The 16919-nt window shown below is 45.9% G+C and overlaps 1 long non-coding RNA gene across 2 annotated transcripts in view; it reads left to right on the top strand.

Annotated features, from left to right (window-relative positions):
* LOC118385857 (uncharacterized) overlaps positions 1-16919 on the top strand; it is a 32044-nt gene that overhangs the window by 2590 nt on the left and 12535 nt on the right. Inside the window, exons 2-3 of one of the 2 annotated variants that reach the window (XR_004826111.2) lie at positions 3403-3537; positions 6001-7397. This is a non-coding gene — a long non-coding RNA (uncharacterized LOC118385857). Of the gene's footprint in view, positions 1-3402; positions 3538-6000; positions 7398-16919 lie in introns of those variants that run through there. The other variant, XR_004826113.2, reaches the window with a different exon arrangement.

Below are 16919 nucleotides of genomic sequence, written 5' to 3'. Positions count from 1 at the left end.
TTCTACATAGTTTAGTACAGAAAACGTGGTATTTAATTACAATGACCATAAGCCATTGTGTGTCGGTGTGTTTCTTTTATGCCTCCTACTACGTTAGGTTAGTTTTGGGCAGACATGGAGAGAAGACCATACAAACGCTCCACACCGCGTGGCCGCGGCCACCCTAATCTGGTGGTCCCAGCGCGCACGACCCACGTGGAGTTCCAGGTCTCCGGTAGCCTCTGGAACTGCCGATCTGCGGCCAACAAGGCAGAGTTCATCTCAGCCTATGCCTCCCTCCAGTCCCTCGACTTCTTGGCACTGACGGAAACATGGATCACCACAGATAACACTGCTACTCCTACTGCTCTCTCTTCATCCGCCCACGTGTTCTCGCACACCCCGAGAGCTTCTGGTCAGCGGGGTGGTGGCACCGGGATCCTCATCTCTCCCAAGTGGTCATTCTCTCTTTCTCCCCTTACCCATCTGTCTATCGCCTCCTTTGAATTTCATGCTGTCACAGTTACCAGCCCTTTCAAGCTTAACATCCTTATCATTTATTGCCCTCCAGGTCCCCTCGGAGAGTTCATCAATGAGCTTGATGTCTTGATAAGCTCCTTTCCTGAGGACGGCTCACCTCTCACAGTTCTGGGCGACTTTAACCTCCCCACGTCTACCTTTGACTCATTCCTCTCTGCCTCCTTCTTTCCACTCCTTTCCTCTTTTGACCTCACCCTCTCACCTTCCCCCCCTACTCACAAGGCAGGCAATACGCTCGACCTCATCTTTACTAGATGCTGTTCTTCCACTAACCTCATTGCAACTCCCTCCAAGTCTCCGACCACTACCTTGTATCCTTTTCCCTCTCGCTCTCATCCAACACTTCCCACACTGCCCCTACTCGGATGGTATCGCGCCGTCCCAACCTTCGCTCTCTCTCCCCCGCTACTCTCTCCTCTTCCATTCTATCATCTCTTCCCTCTGCTCAAACCTCCAACCTATCTCCTGATTCTGCCTCCTCAACCCTCCTCTCCTCTCTTTCTGCATCCTTTGACTCTCTATGTCCCCTATCTTCCAGGCCGGCTCGGTCCTCCCCTCCCGCTCCGTGGCTCGACGACTCATTGCGAGCTCACAGAACAGGGCTCCGGGCAGCCGAGCGGAAATGGAGGAAAACTCGCCTCCCTGCGGACCTGGCATCCTTTCGCTCCCTCCTCTCTACATTTTCCTCCTCTGTCTCTGCTGCTAAAGCCACTTTCTACCACTCTAAATTCCAAGCATCTGCCTCTAACCCTAGGAAGCTCTTTGCCACCCTCTCCTCCCTTCTGAATGCTCCTTCCCCCCCCCCCTCCTCCCTCTCTGCAGATGACTTCGTCAACCATTTTGAAAAGAAGGTCGACGACATCCGATCCTCGTTTGCTAAGTCAAACGACACCGCTGGTTCTGCTCACGATGCCCTACCCTGTGCTCTGACCTCTTTCTCCCCTCTCTCTCCAGATGAAATCTCGCGTCTTGTGACGGCCGGCCGCCCAACAACCTGCCCGCTCGACCCTATCCCCTCCTCTCTTCTCCAGACCATTTCCGGAGACCTTCTCCCTTACCTCACCTCGCTCATCAACTCATCCCTGACCGCTGGCTACGTCCCTTCCGTCTTCAAGAGAGCGAGAGTTGCACCCCTTCTGAAAAAACCTACACTCGATCCCTCCGATGTCAACAACTACAGACCAGTATCCCTTCTTTCTTTTCTCTCCAAAACTCTTGAACGTGCCGTCCTTGGCCAGCTCTCCCGCTATCTCTCTCAGAATGACCTTCTTGATCCAAATCAGTCAGGTTTCAAGACTAGTCATTCAACTGAGACTGCTCTTCTCTGTATCACGGAGGCGCTCCGCACTGCTAAAGCTAACTCTCTCTCCTCTGCTCTCATCCTTCTAGACCTATCGGCTGCCTTCGATACTGTGAACCATCAGATCCTCCTCTCCACCCTCTCCGAGTTGGGCATCTCCGGCGCGGCCCACGCTTGATTGCGTCCTACCTGACAGGTCGCTCCTACCAGGTGGCGTGGCGAGAATCTGTCTCCTCACCACGCGCTCTCACCACTGGTGTCCCCCAGGGCTCTGTTCTAGGCCCTCTCCTATTCTCGCTATACACCAAGTCACTTGGCTCTGTCATAACCTCACATGGTCTCTCCTATCATTGCTATGCAGACGACACACAATTAATCTTCTCCTTTCCCCTTCTGATGACCAGGTGGCGAATCGCATCTCTGCATGTCTGGCAGACATATCAGTGTGGATGACGGATCACCACCTCAAGCTGAACCTCGGCAAGACGGAGCTGCTCTTCCTCCCGGGGAAGGACTGCCCGTTCCATGATCTCGCCATCACGGTTGACAACTCCATTGTGTCCTCCTCCCAGAGCGCTAAGAACCTTGGCGTGATCCTGGACAACACCCTGTCGTTCTCAACTAACATCAAGGCGGTGGCCCGTTCCTGTAGGTTCATGCTCTACAACATCCGCAGAGTACGACCCTGCCTCACACAGGAAGCGGCGCAGGTCCTAATCCAGGCACTTGTCATCTCCCGTCTGGATTACTGCAACTCGCTGTTGGCTGGGCTCCCTGCCTGTGCCATTAAACCCCTACAACTCATCCAGAACGCCGCAGCCCGTCTGGTGTTCAACCTTCCCAAGTTCTCTCACGTCACCCCGCACCTCCGCTCTCTCCACTGGCTTCCAGTTGAAGCTCGCATCCGCTACAAGACCATGGTGCTTGCCTACGGAGCTGTGAGGGGAACGGCACCTCAGTACCTCCAGGCTCTGATCAGGCCTTACACCCAAACAAGGGCACTGCGTTCATCCACCTCTGGCCTGCTCGCCTCCCTACCACTGAGGAAGTACAGTTCCCTCTCAGCCCAGTCAAAACTGTTCGCTGCTCTGGCTCCCCAATGGTGGAACACACTCCCTCACGACGCCAGGACAGCGGAGTCAATCACCACCTTCCGGAGACACCTGAAACCCCACCTCTTTAAGGAATACCTAGGATAGGATAAAGTAATCCTTCTCACCCCCCCCTTAAAATATTTAGATGCACTATTGTAAAGTGGCTGTTCCACTGGATGTCATAAGGTGAATGCACCAATTTGTAAGTCGCTCTGGATAAGAGCGTCTGCTAAATGACTTAAATGTAAATGTAAATGTATTATTCTGACATTTCACATTCTTAAAATAAAGTGTTTATCCTAACTTACCTAAAACAGGGGATATTTACTATGATTAAATGTCAGGAATTGTGAAACTGAGTTTAAATGTATTTGGCTAATGTGTATGTAAACTTCCAACTTCAACTGTATATATCCATATATGTATAAATCCATATATACTGTAACACTGGATTAGGATATGTCTTAATAAATGTCATTCTGTTCTTAGGACAAAGAAGATCATACATTTGTCATGAACAAAGAGAGATTCTGAAAGCCTTATTTGACCAGGGAATAACGAGGAGAGGGTCGCCTTTGATGGCTGAGGCAGCCACCTGAACTGGTCTGTCGGAGAGTGGTGGAGGTGAGGGTCATTAATGTTTTGTATTCTGTGAACAGAAGAAAGGGTTTTGTCTTTTTGTAATATCTCCCTGGGTTCTGGACAAAACATTTGGCTTAGGACTACTTAGGAATCTTCCTACGGCCTTACTGATGATTCACCTTATATATTAGACATTAATTGAAAGCATCTTAACCTTCTGCTTCCTTGAGTGGTACGGTTCGGCAGGGTCAAGTCTCAAAGTATCGCATCACTCTACAAATCAAGAAGCATCCATAAATCCAGAAAATGTTACTAAGACACCCACTATACGACCAGTACCAACAGTTGCTGCCAGGCCGAAAGTTAAAATCCCCACTCTCTAGAACAAATGGAGCACACAAGTCATTCATGTCAACCAGCACTAGGTTCCTCAATCCAGGAAGACTTAACCATAATTCAGCACCAACAGTATACCTCTATCTATTTGTCTGTCTGATCTTGTGAAGTATGTCCTGTGATATTTATGTTGTATTTAAGTGAAGTGTTGAATGTTCTGTAATTTGTTACATGTGTGCCATTATTCCCAAACAAATGCCACCTTGGAACAATTAAGTATTCATTCATCCATTGTTGTCGGGCTATTGGATTCCCTCACCTGGTCCCAATGCACTCCCTACCTCTTCCCCTTGGCTAGCTATCAGAGGGTTATGACATCAAATTCTGAAAACATAACATGCAAATCCTGGATCCTGTCCTCTGCTGTTGTGATAATAATGTTGATTGTTATGTTATTTTAACTTTTTCGAGTAGCTATTTGTATTTTACTTGTAATTTCATATTGCCTGGTAAAACCCAGATTCAAAACACCCTACACTGTCCCTCTGGTTGTGACACAATAAAGATAACTCTTAGCATATAAGGGCTACTTTTTCAATCATCTGCTAGATAAAAAGATGAGTTGGTGGAGCAATAGTTTTGTGTCTACTCTTTTAATAAAGTATTATGTGCAATTACTCTGATATGAAAATGTGATGCAGTAGTCTTTACTATTGTGTTTTCTTGCTATTGTTTCCTCTAGAATTGGTTAGGGAATGAAAGAAAACTGGCCCAGTTAAGCTGTCCCTCCACAAAAAAACTAAGATCAAATCAAATGTATTTATAAAGCCCTTCTTACATCAGCTGATATATCAAAGTGCTGTACAGAAACCCAGCCTAAAACCCCAAACAACAAGCAATGCAGGTGTAGAAGCACGGTGGCTCGGAAAAACTCCCTAGAAAGGCCAAAACTTAGGAAGAAACATAGAGAGGAACCAGGCTATGAGGGGTGGTCATAGATGACCATCAGGGTCAAATAATAATAATAACAGTGGTTGTAGAGGGTGCAACATGTCAGCACCTCCGGAGTAAATGTCAGTTGGCTTTTCATAGCCGATCATTGAGAGTATCTCTACCGCTCCTGCTGTCTCTAGAGAGTTGAAAACAGCAGGCCTGGAAACTGGAGCAGCAGCACGGCCAGGTGGACTGGGGACAGCAAGGAGTCATCATGCCAGGTAGTCCTGAGGCATGGTCCTAGGGCTCAGGTCCTCCGAGAGAGAGAGAAAGAAAGAGAGAATTAGAGAGAGCATACTTAAATTCACACAGGGCACTGGATAAGATAGGAGAAATACTCCAGATATAACAGACTGACCCTAGCCCCCCGACACATAAACTACTGCAGCATAAATACTGGAGGCTGAGACAGGAGGTAATGTTACAAATGTAATGTGTCAGGTTACAACCTGTTTATGAGGTACCACCTTAAAGCGACCGTTTTGTGCAGGTTTGGCTTTAATGACCTTTTTGCAATTACAAGAGCAAGGCGGGCATTCAGGTATTGTGGACTGTATGCATTTCTCAATCAGTGTGTCTTTGATGTAGGTCAATTATTATTTTTTAGATGAATGATCAGAGGGATTTCTCTTCAGAAATGTATGGGTCAAACAATAAATTCTAAACTCTACTGACTCTGTCTGACACATATTAGTACAACAAGTAAATGTTGTGTTGTAGTAATGCCTTGATAGAATAGACAGATAAAACAATGTCACTGACATTGTCATGTTTTCTGTTGTATGTCAGGAGTTATGGCAGGTACACAGGGAAAATGACAGGCATTACCACCTGCCACAAAAGCCCATTACAATGAGGAGGCAGACAAGCTACAGGCAGGAGGTCAGGAGTTGAAGGGGAAACCGAAGGCATTCAAAGTCAAAGATAATTTAAGACGGCTGAAATCAATTGTGGGAATATATACTGTAGGGTCACAATGGTAAATCATAACATTTTGAAGGTTTAACTTAAAGTAATGTATGTGGATTTGATAGTTGGAGTTACATTTGAGATACAGATTTAAGATAGCGAGAACAGGCTATCTTAAAATAAGCATTTTTTGGCATTGTCTTTTTTTTTTTACATATAATTAAATTTATTATTTATCTTGTCTATTTCTACATCATCTTTTGTTAGGTTATCAAGTTGGAAGGTAGGGGGTCGACACAGCTTTCCTTGTTTACAACCCCGAGGACCCCATACCAGTCAGCACAGCCTCATCTGGGAGGGGAAAGGAATTTGTTGAGGGCCAAGTTCTGATCGCCAAGTTTTCTGTACACTTTTCTGATACCAAAGTTACCATATTTTTTAAATATGTGTAACACTTAACCTCAAGCATACAGATGTAGGATCTTCATTTGATCATCCAGGTGCAGGACAACTTTTATGCAATGCAGGACATTTTTAACGTATAGTGTATTTGAGGTTTGTAAAGACTTCTGAAGTTTGTAATTTCCACTTAGAAATGTCAGACTTGATTTTCCCTTGCGATAAATGTATCAACCCCCAGCAAAAATATAAATTCATTAAAATCCACATACCACATTTTACTTTTACTGCATGATTATTTTCCTGCTGTAGCAAACTGACTCAAATTAAGATCCTACATCTGTACATCTATAATGCCTTTAAACACACTCATACAGCACTGTGCCTCTTTTATTGTTACATCTTGGCAAACCTGCAGCTTCACAGTCAAGGCTAGGGTGCAAGGAGTACAAGCTTTATTCAACCAGAAGTATAGTATGTACCATTTTATTTGAAATAAACTATTAAAATGTACTGTATATCTGTGATTCAACAATTAAATAACAGTCTTGCTCCGCTTTTAAGCAAGCTTAAATTTAACCACTAAAATTCAAAGACAGAGTTCTGGATACAAGGGCTGACATTTGATTTATAAAAACATGTGGTGGCTGTGCCTTGTTGGTTTACATTCAAGTAAGCAGATTCATGGATCACTGGTAGAAGCTTGGAATAATGCGTACACTTGATCTTCCTTCACTTGTTTCTGTTATGATGAAGCAGGTGGACAAGGCAGAGTTCCATATATGGCTGTGGCTGCCAAAAGGGTGGTCATTGAAGTAGAGGGTATGCCAGGTGGGATAGAATTTAAAAGCCCTCCCACTATGGCATGGACCAACTATCTTCCATTTTGGAGGCAGGCCCTGGCATCAAGTTCACAATAAGTAAGATGCAATCAATGCTCTCTACAATGTTTCAATGCGGAATTGTAATGTCTTGGTCATTGAGACGAACAACATTGACATGTACAGTACCGGCAGTGACTTGACCCATTACTTTACACAATCAGGACATTCCCTTTGAACAGATACTCAATGTGGCCACTGCTCTCACGAAAGGGCAACGGTGAGCTTTACTATATATGGCCATCCACCACTTGTTGTTTTTTTCTGGGTAAATGTGTCTGCTGATTATGAAAAGATGGAGCAGATTTTAGAATATCTGTTTGCAACTGAGAGTGGTGCTGGGCCTAGAGCTGGAGATGGGAGTGGAGCTGGAGCTGGGCCTGGATATGGGAGTGGAGCTGGAGCTGGGCCTGGAGATGGGAGTGGATCTTGAACAGGGCCTGGGTCTTTAACTGTAGGATAGGCTGAGGCTGGAGCTGGAGGTTGGGCTGCACCAGTACCTGTGTCTAATTCTCCAGAGGTTGGTAGTAATATATGCATGTACACAGAGTATACAAAACATTAAGAACACCTGCTCTTTCGGGATCAGGTGAATGCAGGTGAAAGCTATGATCCCTCATTGATGTCACATGTAAATCCACTTCAATCAGTGTAGATGAAGGAGAGGAGAAAGGTTAAAGAATTATTTTTAAGCCTTGAGACATGGATTGTCTGTGTGCCATTCAGAAGGTGAATGGGGAAGACGAGTGATTTAAGTACCTTTGAACGGAGTATGGTAGTAGGTGCACCGGTTGAGTGTGTCAAGAATGGCAACGCTACTGGGTTTTTCACTCTCAACAGTTTCACATATGTATCAAGAATGGTCCACCACCCAAAGGACATCCAGCCAACTTGACACAACTATGGAAAGCATTGGAGTCAACATGGGCCAGTATCCCTGTTGAACGCTTTCGACTCATTGTAGAGTCAAATCAAATTGTATTTGTCACATGTGCTGAATACAACACCTGTAGACCTTACCGTGAAATGCTTACTGACAAGCCTTTAACTAACAATGCAGTTTAAGAAAATAGAGCTTACTAAATAAACTCAAGTTTAAAAAAGTAACACAATAAAATAACAATAACGAGGCTATATACAGGGGTACCGATTCAATGTGTGGGGATACAGGTCCATGCCCCGATAAATTGAGGCTGTTCTGAGGGCAAAAGGTGGAGGGGGGTGCAACTCAATATTAGGAAGGTGTTCCTAATTTGTGGAATACTCAGTGTATAGTTTGTCCCTATAGAACTCACACGCACACACACACATTCATTCCTCAACCACTTTCAGCTTCTGAATCACTGTCCTCCTCTTAATCTGTGCTGACTGGGCCATCACCAGCCAACATTAAAAATGCTTGCTGGAGCTTTAATATGTTCTGCATTTCATTTCGGACAGCACAGAGGGCACCCAGGTGAAAGCGTGTTGGCTCGGCCACACTTTGCCCAAGTATTGGGGGGAATTAAGGTGACTTGTTCCTTCCATTGTAGGCGTTGATCTGCTGTTTTATTCTCTGATGTCTGCTTGATTTGTCTGGAGAGCCGCACAGCAATGGTTTGTCCATCTGAAAAACTATTTTAAGAAATGCTAATGAAAATCTTGAAGTTTGATAGAAATATTTCATATCGTTCAAAGCATCTGGGTGAATGAGTTAACAACAGCAGTGATATGCCAGGGCGTGATGCAGTGTTCAACACTGAATTGGCTTCAGTACCTGCATACTTTCTGACCAGGCCACAATAGAAAGAGCACTCCAGGACAAGCCTATGGATTGTGGCCAGCAGACAGTGAGTCTTCTTAGTTTGCAGACTTTCCAAAATTTGCTTCGCAGTGTAGTGTACAATCCAGTTTCTCTTCTCCATGGCCTTCAACCTTATCTCCAGCCTGAAACGTAAGCATTTATGTTAAAAGGTTTAAAAACGATATTGAATAGCCCGAATACAGTGGGACAAATATGGAGACATCGTTAAAAAGCTATTTATTTTTCAAGCTGAGGAGTCAACTGAGCGTTCCTATCATTGGGGATTGCCGGGGGCAACATGTCAGACCTAGAAAATATTATACAAATATATAAGCGAAAATATAACAGTATGAAAGCATCTCATCATAAAGCTAACCAGTTAGGAAGGCAACATCGATTTGAGTGTAAAGTGGATTATCCAGCGTGAAGTGTGATCTGATCCAAACCTCCAAATCCTACTGTGTGCTGCCTACAACATAATCAAAGCCCTAATTAAATCTATTGCAGAACAAACTCAAATTAAGTTATACATGTGCAATGCTCACAAGTTAGAGAAAAATATATTATGGACAATGTTAGGAATTTTACTAAAATATCAAATTGTCAGTCAAACCACAGCAAGGATTTCATTATCAAATCAAATGCATTTTATAAAACCCTTTTTACATCAGCAGTTGTAAAACAGCATCACAAAGTGCTTTACAGATACCCTGCCTAAAACCGAAAGAGCAAGCAATGCAGAGACAGAAGCACAATACAAACGGTTCATGGTGTGCATGCTGGTCAGACTGATGGATAATCAGAACAGGATAGAGCACACAAAAACACTTTCAAACGTTCATAGATGTCACGTTCTGACCGTAGTTCTTTTGTTTTGTCTTTGTTTTAGTATGGTCGGGGCGTAAGTTGGGGTGGGCAGTCTATGTTGTATTTTACGTTTGGCCTGGTATGGTTCTCAATCAGAGGCAGGTGTCGTTAGTTGTCTCTGATTGAGAATCATACTTGGGTAGCCTTTTCCCACCAGTGTTTCGTGGGTGATTGTTTTCTGTGTCTGTGTGTTCCACACGGAACTGTTTCGGTTTTCGTTTCTGTCTTTCTATTTGTTATTTTGTATTTTCGTGTTCAGTGATTTTGTTCATTAAAACATGACGAACACGAATCCCATTACAATAGATGACCAGCAGGGTCAGGTAAAGACCAGATGGCTTTCATGTTTAAGGAAGTCAATGTTTATGGGTGGGGTGGTATGTGGGGGGGGTTGTACCTTTCTGTTCACCTTCCCACCCATGGGCCAAACAACACTCAACCATAAGACTGACAGAAGAGAGAAGTCTTCAGTCTAGACTTGAAGATTGAGACTGAGTCTGATTCTCTCACGTCGGCAAACTATTCCATAACATTTACATTTACATTTAAGTCATTTAGCAGACGCTCTTATCCAGAGCGACTTACAAATTGGAGAGCGACTTACATAAACATAAAGAGGAGATCCGTAAGAGAAAGCCTCCAGCTACTGAAGCCCTGCTTCCAATTCATCTGATAGAAGTTGCAGAAAAGGATAATTACATATTAAGAAAAATGATGAGCAAAACACATGGAATCTAACCTGGAATGCTATTTAGCAGCACCATCAACTCCTCCTTTGCCTCGGTTCCCTCCTTCAAGACCTTCTGCCGACTGAGTTTTATTGCTGGTATTATAACATGTGAAGGTGAATATACATGACATAAAACATCAGTGCTTTTTTTGTGCAAAATGATATCAACACAATGGGTTGTTTTAATACTTAACTGATTTCCAGTTAACCTTTATATAACTTGGCAAGTTAGTTAAGAACAAACTCTTATTTAGCAGGGAACAGTGGGGGTAGCCTTGTTCAGGGGCAGAACAATCTTGTCAGCTCAGGGATTTGATCCAGCAACCTTTTGGTTAGTGGCGCAACGCTCTAACCACTAGGCTACCTGATGCCACAATTTATACCTCCCTGACCCTGGCTGTGTAGTAGAGGTGGTCATCGGTGAGAGTGTCAATGTGATGAGATGGTGTCATCTCTTTTGTGAACTTCCCAAATCTTATGAGGTAGGACCACAACCTCTTCATCTCCATCAGCAAGCCCACTACCAGTCACATACCTGGTTCAATCAGAGGCCAGAAATGTAAAGTACAATCAGAAACCATAATGAGCATTACAATGGGTGATGATGATTCATTAAGGGACAAGGACACATTACAACTAGCTGTTTCTTAATACTGTTAGGGATGTCTGCAACTACAAAGAATTGGTGTTTAACAGAATACATTATAAAGAGTTTTTCTAAATGTCAAAATAATTGAGTGTCGAAGCAGTTATTTTGTACATTTTTGTGTAAAATATTACTTATGATTACTATGTTTGTCTATTGTTGTGACTTAGATGAAGATCAGATCAAATTTGATGACCAATTTCTGCAGAAATCCAGGTAATTCCAAAGGGTTCACATACATTTTCTTGCCAATGGAACTGAAGAAATCAGCTATACATCTGAAAAATCCATCCATCCATCCACATTCATCCATCAACCATACTTCTCTCCTCTCTTCAGGTTCAGGAACTTCAGTAGATGCTCGTGCCTGCACGCCATCCCAAACACACCAGTTATGTCCAGTTTTGGGGTTTTGATCTCAGCACATTCCCTGCTTGAAATATCGGGCACTCCTGTAAAAAGGGTGAATAAAAAGTCACATTCACTATGCAGTTCATCTTTCATCTGATCTGTATTATAAATATTAGGGACAGAATAGTTCAATGATGCAAGTGTCGCATCACCAAGGGTAAATGGCTTCTCCTGATTTCAATCAAACGTTTTAACTTTTCCAACATTAGCCCAGCTGTTGGTTATACACATATACACATAAACACACGTCACACAAGTCACACAGAAGAGGGCTAGTGATACTAACTAATTGTGAAATACATCCCATTCTTCAAAATCCAGTATACCTCAGTTGGTGTGTCTGATGCTCCTCCTACAAAGCAGTCGACTTTGTCTCGGTCACAAAAGAACCATCCAGAGGCCAGCATGTTTGGGACCCTCAATGCTTGTCCCAGGCAATCTTTTTCTGGGAAGACCAAATAGGGCATCAGCTGCACTACTTTAATGACCGTTTTCCTTCAAAACAATAATGCAAATAATGAATTATACAAATTATTAGAGATACAGGGAATGGATATTTACAAGGCTATTACTTAAACCGTTTTGCTATCTGGGAAACATGGGTCACTGTAGTTTCGCCGTGAATGCATCTGTAATCGGTGTATCCACTAAGCAGATGATTGGTCTACCTAGCTTTACCAGAGTCTCGTTATCCAGCATATTGTGGATCCAGACAGGCTTTCATGGCAACCGTAGCGGCCTGGGTGGCAAAGCCACACAGAAAATGTTGCCCTGTCTGGCAATCCCGTACCGCCTCCCACGACTTGGACAAAGGGTTGGGTTTTTGAGGCTTGCAATGGTATTGCTGCATAACATTGCTACTGTTTGGTAAGGCATTTTTTTCAACTAGGCAAGTCAGTTAAGAACAATTTCTTATTTTCAATGACAGCCTAGGAACAGTGAGTTAACTGCCTTGTTCAGGGGCAGAACAACAAATGTTTACCTTGTCAGCTCAGGGATTCAATCTTGCGACTTTTCGGTTACTAGTCCAACACTAACCACTAGGCTACCTGCTGCACAAGGATAGAAGATATATGAGAAAGACAACTAAGGTTGGATATATTTCCCCTCGTCAATTATGAACAACACTGAATGCAAATAAGAATCCTCGCTTACTTATTGTTGTTCCTTAATTGTTATCATTGACATACCTGTGGACAGAGAGGACACTTTGTTCCGTCCAAGGTCAGTAGCGCCATCTTCCTGACAGTCTCTCGTTCAAACTGCCAGTGTTTGAACTCCTCAAATGACTAATTTGTGAGCTTCCCGGTAGAACTCAACTGTCTGTCACAGTAAAAAACACATACATGTATGTATTTTATTTCCAATTTAAAATAAAATAACAAACTTCCAGCATGCATTGGATTTGTGAAAAAACTAAGGTAATTCCCCTCAAAGACAACCCACACTCCAGCTGCAGGGCTGAAAACTGGCGCAGGAGGTCCACTGAAATTGCTGTTTGTGGCAGATGCGGGGTGGCAGGCCAGAGTCTGTAGCGGATCAGGGTGGCAGGTTCCAGCTCACCCAATCCTCCACCACAGGAGCCTCGGTCTGGCTCTGATGCCATGATACCAGGACCGGCTGATAGCCCAACACGCACTGAAACGGCGACAGGTCCATGGAGGAGTGGCAAAGTGAATTTTGAGCCATCTCGGCCCATGGGACGAAACTCGCCCACTCTCCTGGCAATACGACAGCAGAAACCAGCCCACATCCTGGTTCACTCTCTCCACCTGCCCATTACTCTCGGGGTGAAAAACAGAGGTCAGGCTGATAGAGACCCCCAGACGCTCCATGAATACCCTCCAAACCCAGGAAGTGAACTGGGGACCCCGATCAGAAACTATGTCAAATCAAATCAAATCAAATGTATTTATATAGCCCTTCGTACATCAGCTGATATCTCAAAGTGCTGTACAGAAACCCAGCCTAAAACCCCAAACAGCAAACAATGCAGGTGTAAAAGCACCACGTAGTGCCGGAAGACGTGTGTAGACAGGGCCTCCACAGTCTGCAGGGCCGTAGAGAGACCGGGCAAAGAGAGGAGACGACAGGACTTATAAAACCGATCCACAACAACCAGGATCGTGGTGTTCCCCTGTGACGGAGGAAGATCGGTGAGGAAGTCCACAGACAGGTGTGACCAAGGCCGCTGTGAAACGGGGAGGGGCTGTAACTTCCCTCTAGGCAGGTGTCTAGGAGCCTTACACTGGGCGCACACCGCACAGGAGGAAACATAAACCCTCACATCCTTGGGCCACTAGTACTTCCCCCTAAGACCCCGCACCGTCCTATCGATCCCATGATGACCAGAGGAGGGTAGTGTGTGGGCCCACCTGATCAATCTATCACGAACACCAAGTGGGACGTACCACTCACCAGCTGGACACTGTGGTGGAGTAGGTTCTAACCGTGACGCCTGCTCGATGTCCGCGTCCACCTCCCATACCACCGGTGCCACCAGACAAGAGGCCTGAAGTATGGGGGTGGGCTCGATAGACTGCTCCTCGGTATCATAGAGACGGGACAGTGCGTCGCCCTTAGCCTTACGGGAACCTGGTCTATAAGGTATGATCAAATGAAATCTGTTGAAAAACATCGTCCGGATGTGCCAATATGGGAGTATCGGTAAACAACGCCTTCAGACGACCAAAAGCTCCATCCGCCTCCGCCGACCACCGCAAACGCACCGGCTCCCCTTCAGCAGTGAGGTAACGGGAGCAGCCACCTGCCCAGATAAACCATCTGGTAGTAATTGGCCAACCCTAAAAACCACTGCACCTCCTTTACCGTGGTTGGATTCGGCCAATTACGCACGGCCGCAATGCGGTCACACTCCATCACCACCCCCGATGTGGAAATGTGATACCCCAGGAAAGAGACAGCTTGTTTAGAGAATACACCTTTCTCGGCCTTGACATACAGCTCATGCTCCAACAGTCGCCCAAGTACCTTGCACACCAGAGTCACATGCGTGGCGTGTGTGGCGGAATAGATCAGAATGTCATCGATGTAAACCACCACGCCCTGTCCGTGCAGGTCCCTGAGAATCTCGTCTACAAAGGATTGAAAAACGTCTCAAGCATTTTTCAACCCATACGGCATGACGAGGTACTCATAATGGATGTGGTACTAAATGCGGTCTTCTACTCATCTCCCTCCCCGATTCGCACAAAGTTATACGCGCTCCTGAGATCCAGTTTAGTGAAAAAGCGTGCTCCGTGGAATGACTCCACCGCCGTGGCGATGAGAGGTAGCGGGTAACTTAACCCCACTGTGATGGAATTTAGACCTCTATAGTCAATGCACAGACGCAGACCTCCCTCCTTCTTCTTCACAAAAAACAAACTTGAGGAGGCGGGTGATGTGGAGGGCCGAATGTACCCCTGTCCCAGAGATTTGGTGACATATGTCTCCATAGCCACTGTCTCCTCCTGTGACAGGGGATACACGTGACTCCTGGGAAGTGCGGCGTTCACCTGGAGGTTTATCTCACAATCCCCTCGTCGATGAGGTGGTAATTGGGTCGCCCTATTTTTACAGAACGCGATTTCCATATCGGCATATTCGGGAAGTGCGCACGGTGGAGACTTGGTCCGGATTCTCCACCGTCGTCGCACCGATGGAAACTCCCACACACCTACCTGAGCACTCCTCTGACCACCCCTTAAGAGCCCCCTGTTTCCAAAAAAATGTGGGATTGTGATAAGCCAACCAGGGAATCCCCAGCACCACCGGAAATGCAGGAGAATCAATGAGGAAGAGACTAATCCGCTCCTCATGACTCCCCTGCGTCACCATGTCCAGTGGAACCATGGCCTCCCTGATCAGCCCTGACGCAAACGGTCGACTGTCTAGGGCGTGCATGGGTGCATGGGGAATGGTTGGTCCATCTGAACCAAGGGAATCACTAACTTAAGTGCCAACCCGCGGTCCATAAAACTCCCGCTGCGCCTGAATCGACTAGCGCCTTATGCTGGGAAAGAGGGGAAAACTCAGGAAAGGAAATCAACACATACATATGACCAACAGGGAGCTCTGGGTGAGCCGGGTGCTGACTCACCTGAGGTGTCCGAGAAGTGCTCTGCCTGCCCCTCGACTCCCAGATCACAACTGGAGCAGGAGGAGGCTCCTCCTCCGGTCACCCTAGCTGCAGAACCCCCTAACTCCATGGGTGTCGGAGCTGGAGTCCTGGGGGGTGGAACAAACAGGACCTGATCTGGACGCCCGCGAGCAACCAGCAAGTTGTTGATGATGGACATGTCAATCAGTTGGTCCAGAATGAGGGTCGTGTCACGACAGGCTAGCTCCCTGCGGACGTCCTCCCGCAGGCTACACCTATAATGGTCCATCAGGGCCCTGTCATTCCACTCCACGGCGGCGGCCAGGGTCCGGAACTCCAGCGCAAAATCCTGTTCGCTCCTCGTCTGCTGCCTTAGATGAAACAGCAGGTTGAACTCTGGGTAATGGTCCCTCGCCGAGTCTGGACCCTCCCAAACCGCGTTAGCCCACTCCAGGGCTTTGCCTGAAAGTCAGCAGACGAGGACGTTGACACTCTCCTCTCCCGAGGGAGTCGGGTGAACGGTCGCCAGGTAAAGCTCCAGCTGGAGCAGGAACCCCTTGCACCCGGGCAGCCGTCCCATCGTACACCCTCGGGAGTGCGAGCCGGATCCCGCTGGGGCCGGACTCCGCCGGAGAAGGTGGTGGTGCAGGCTGGAGAGTGGCTGAAGACGGGGTAGGGAGGCTGCTCCTCTCCCATCTCTCCATTCTCACCATCACGGCTGTATGCTGGAGGACACGCTCCTCCATGGACGGGGAGGGCGCATCCGCTCCTGCTGACTCCATGATATTCCGTGCGGGATTCTGTCAGGTTTTCCGTGTACCCCAGAGAATGAAAGGGGTTCTTCAACAAAAAGTCCACAACATTTTTGGCAGCGTTGGTCATTCTACCATTATGGCGGCGAAAACTGCACACTCACGCTGGTAGCTAGCTAGCTACTGAAGTTAGCAAGGCACATTTTTATAAATTGCACTAACTGGACCCAAAAATCAAGTTCTAAAATCAAGAAAACAATTTATTTGATACCTTCTCCGTCTCCTGTAATTTGAATGGAATAATATCCTAAATATGCTCAACTATCACTCTTAATCTCTATCCAACAACGTCACTAAGCGTCTCAACAAATAGAACCTCCATAATGCTCTGTGGCACAATCTCAATACAACACACTAGGTTCATTCTCTGATCCTCATGCTATGATTGGATGGACAACATGTCAGTTCATACTGAAAAAGCTTTGATTGGTTGGAGTACATCCTCCGGAAGTGGTCATAATTACCATGTATGTCTATGGAAGGGGGTGACAAGCCTCCAATGTTTTGTATTGAAGTCAATGTAGTCAGAGGAGGACTAGCTGTCCTCCAACTACC

The sequence above is a fragment of the Oncorhynchus keta genome, chromosome 7, assembly GCF_023373465.1.
Source record: "Oncorhynchus keta strain PuntledgeMale-10-30-2019 chromosome 7, Oket_V2, whole genome shotgun sequence".
Classification (NCBI taxonomy): domain Eukaryota; kingdom Metazoa; phylum Chordata; class Actinopteri; order Salmoniformes; family Salmonidae; genus Oncorhynchus; species Oncorhynchus keta.
Note: the sequence above shows the minus strand (reverse complement) of the source record. Positions and strands in the feature narration are given on the sequence as shown.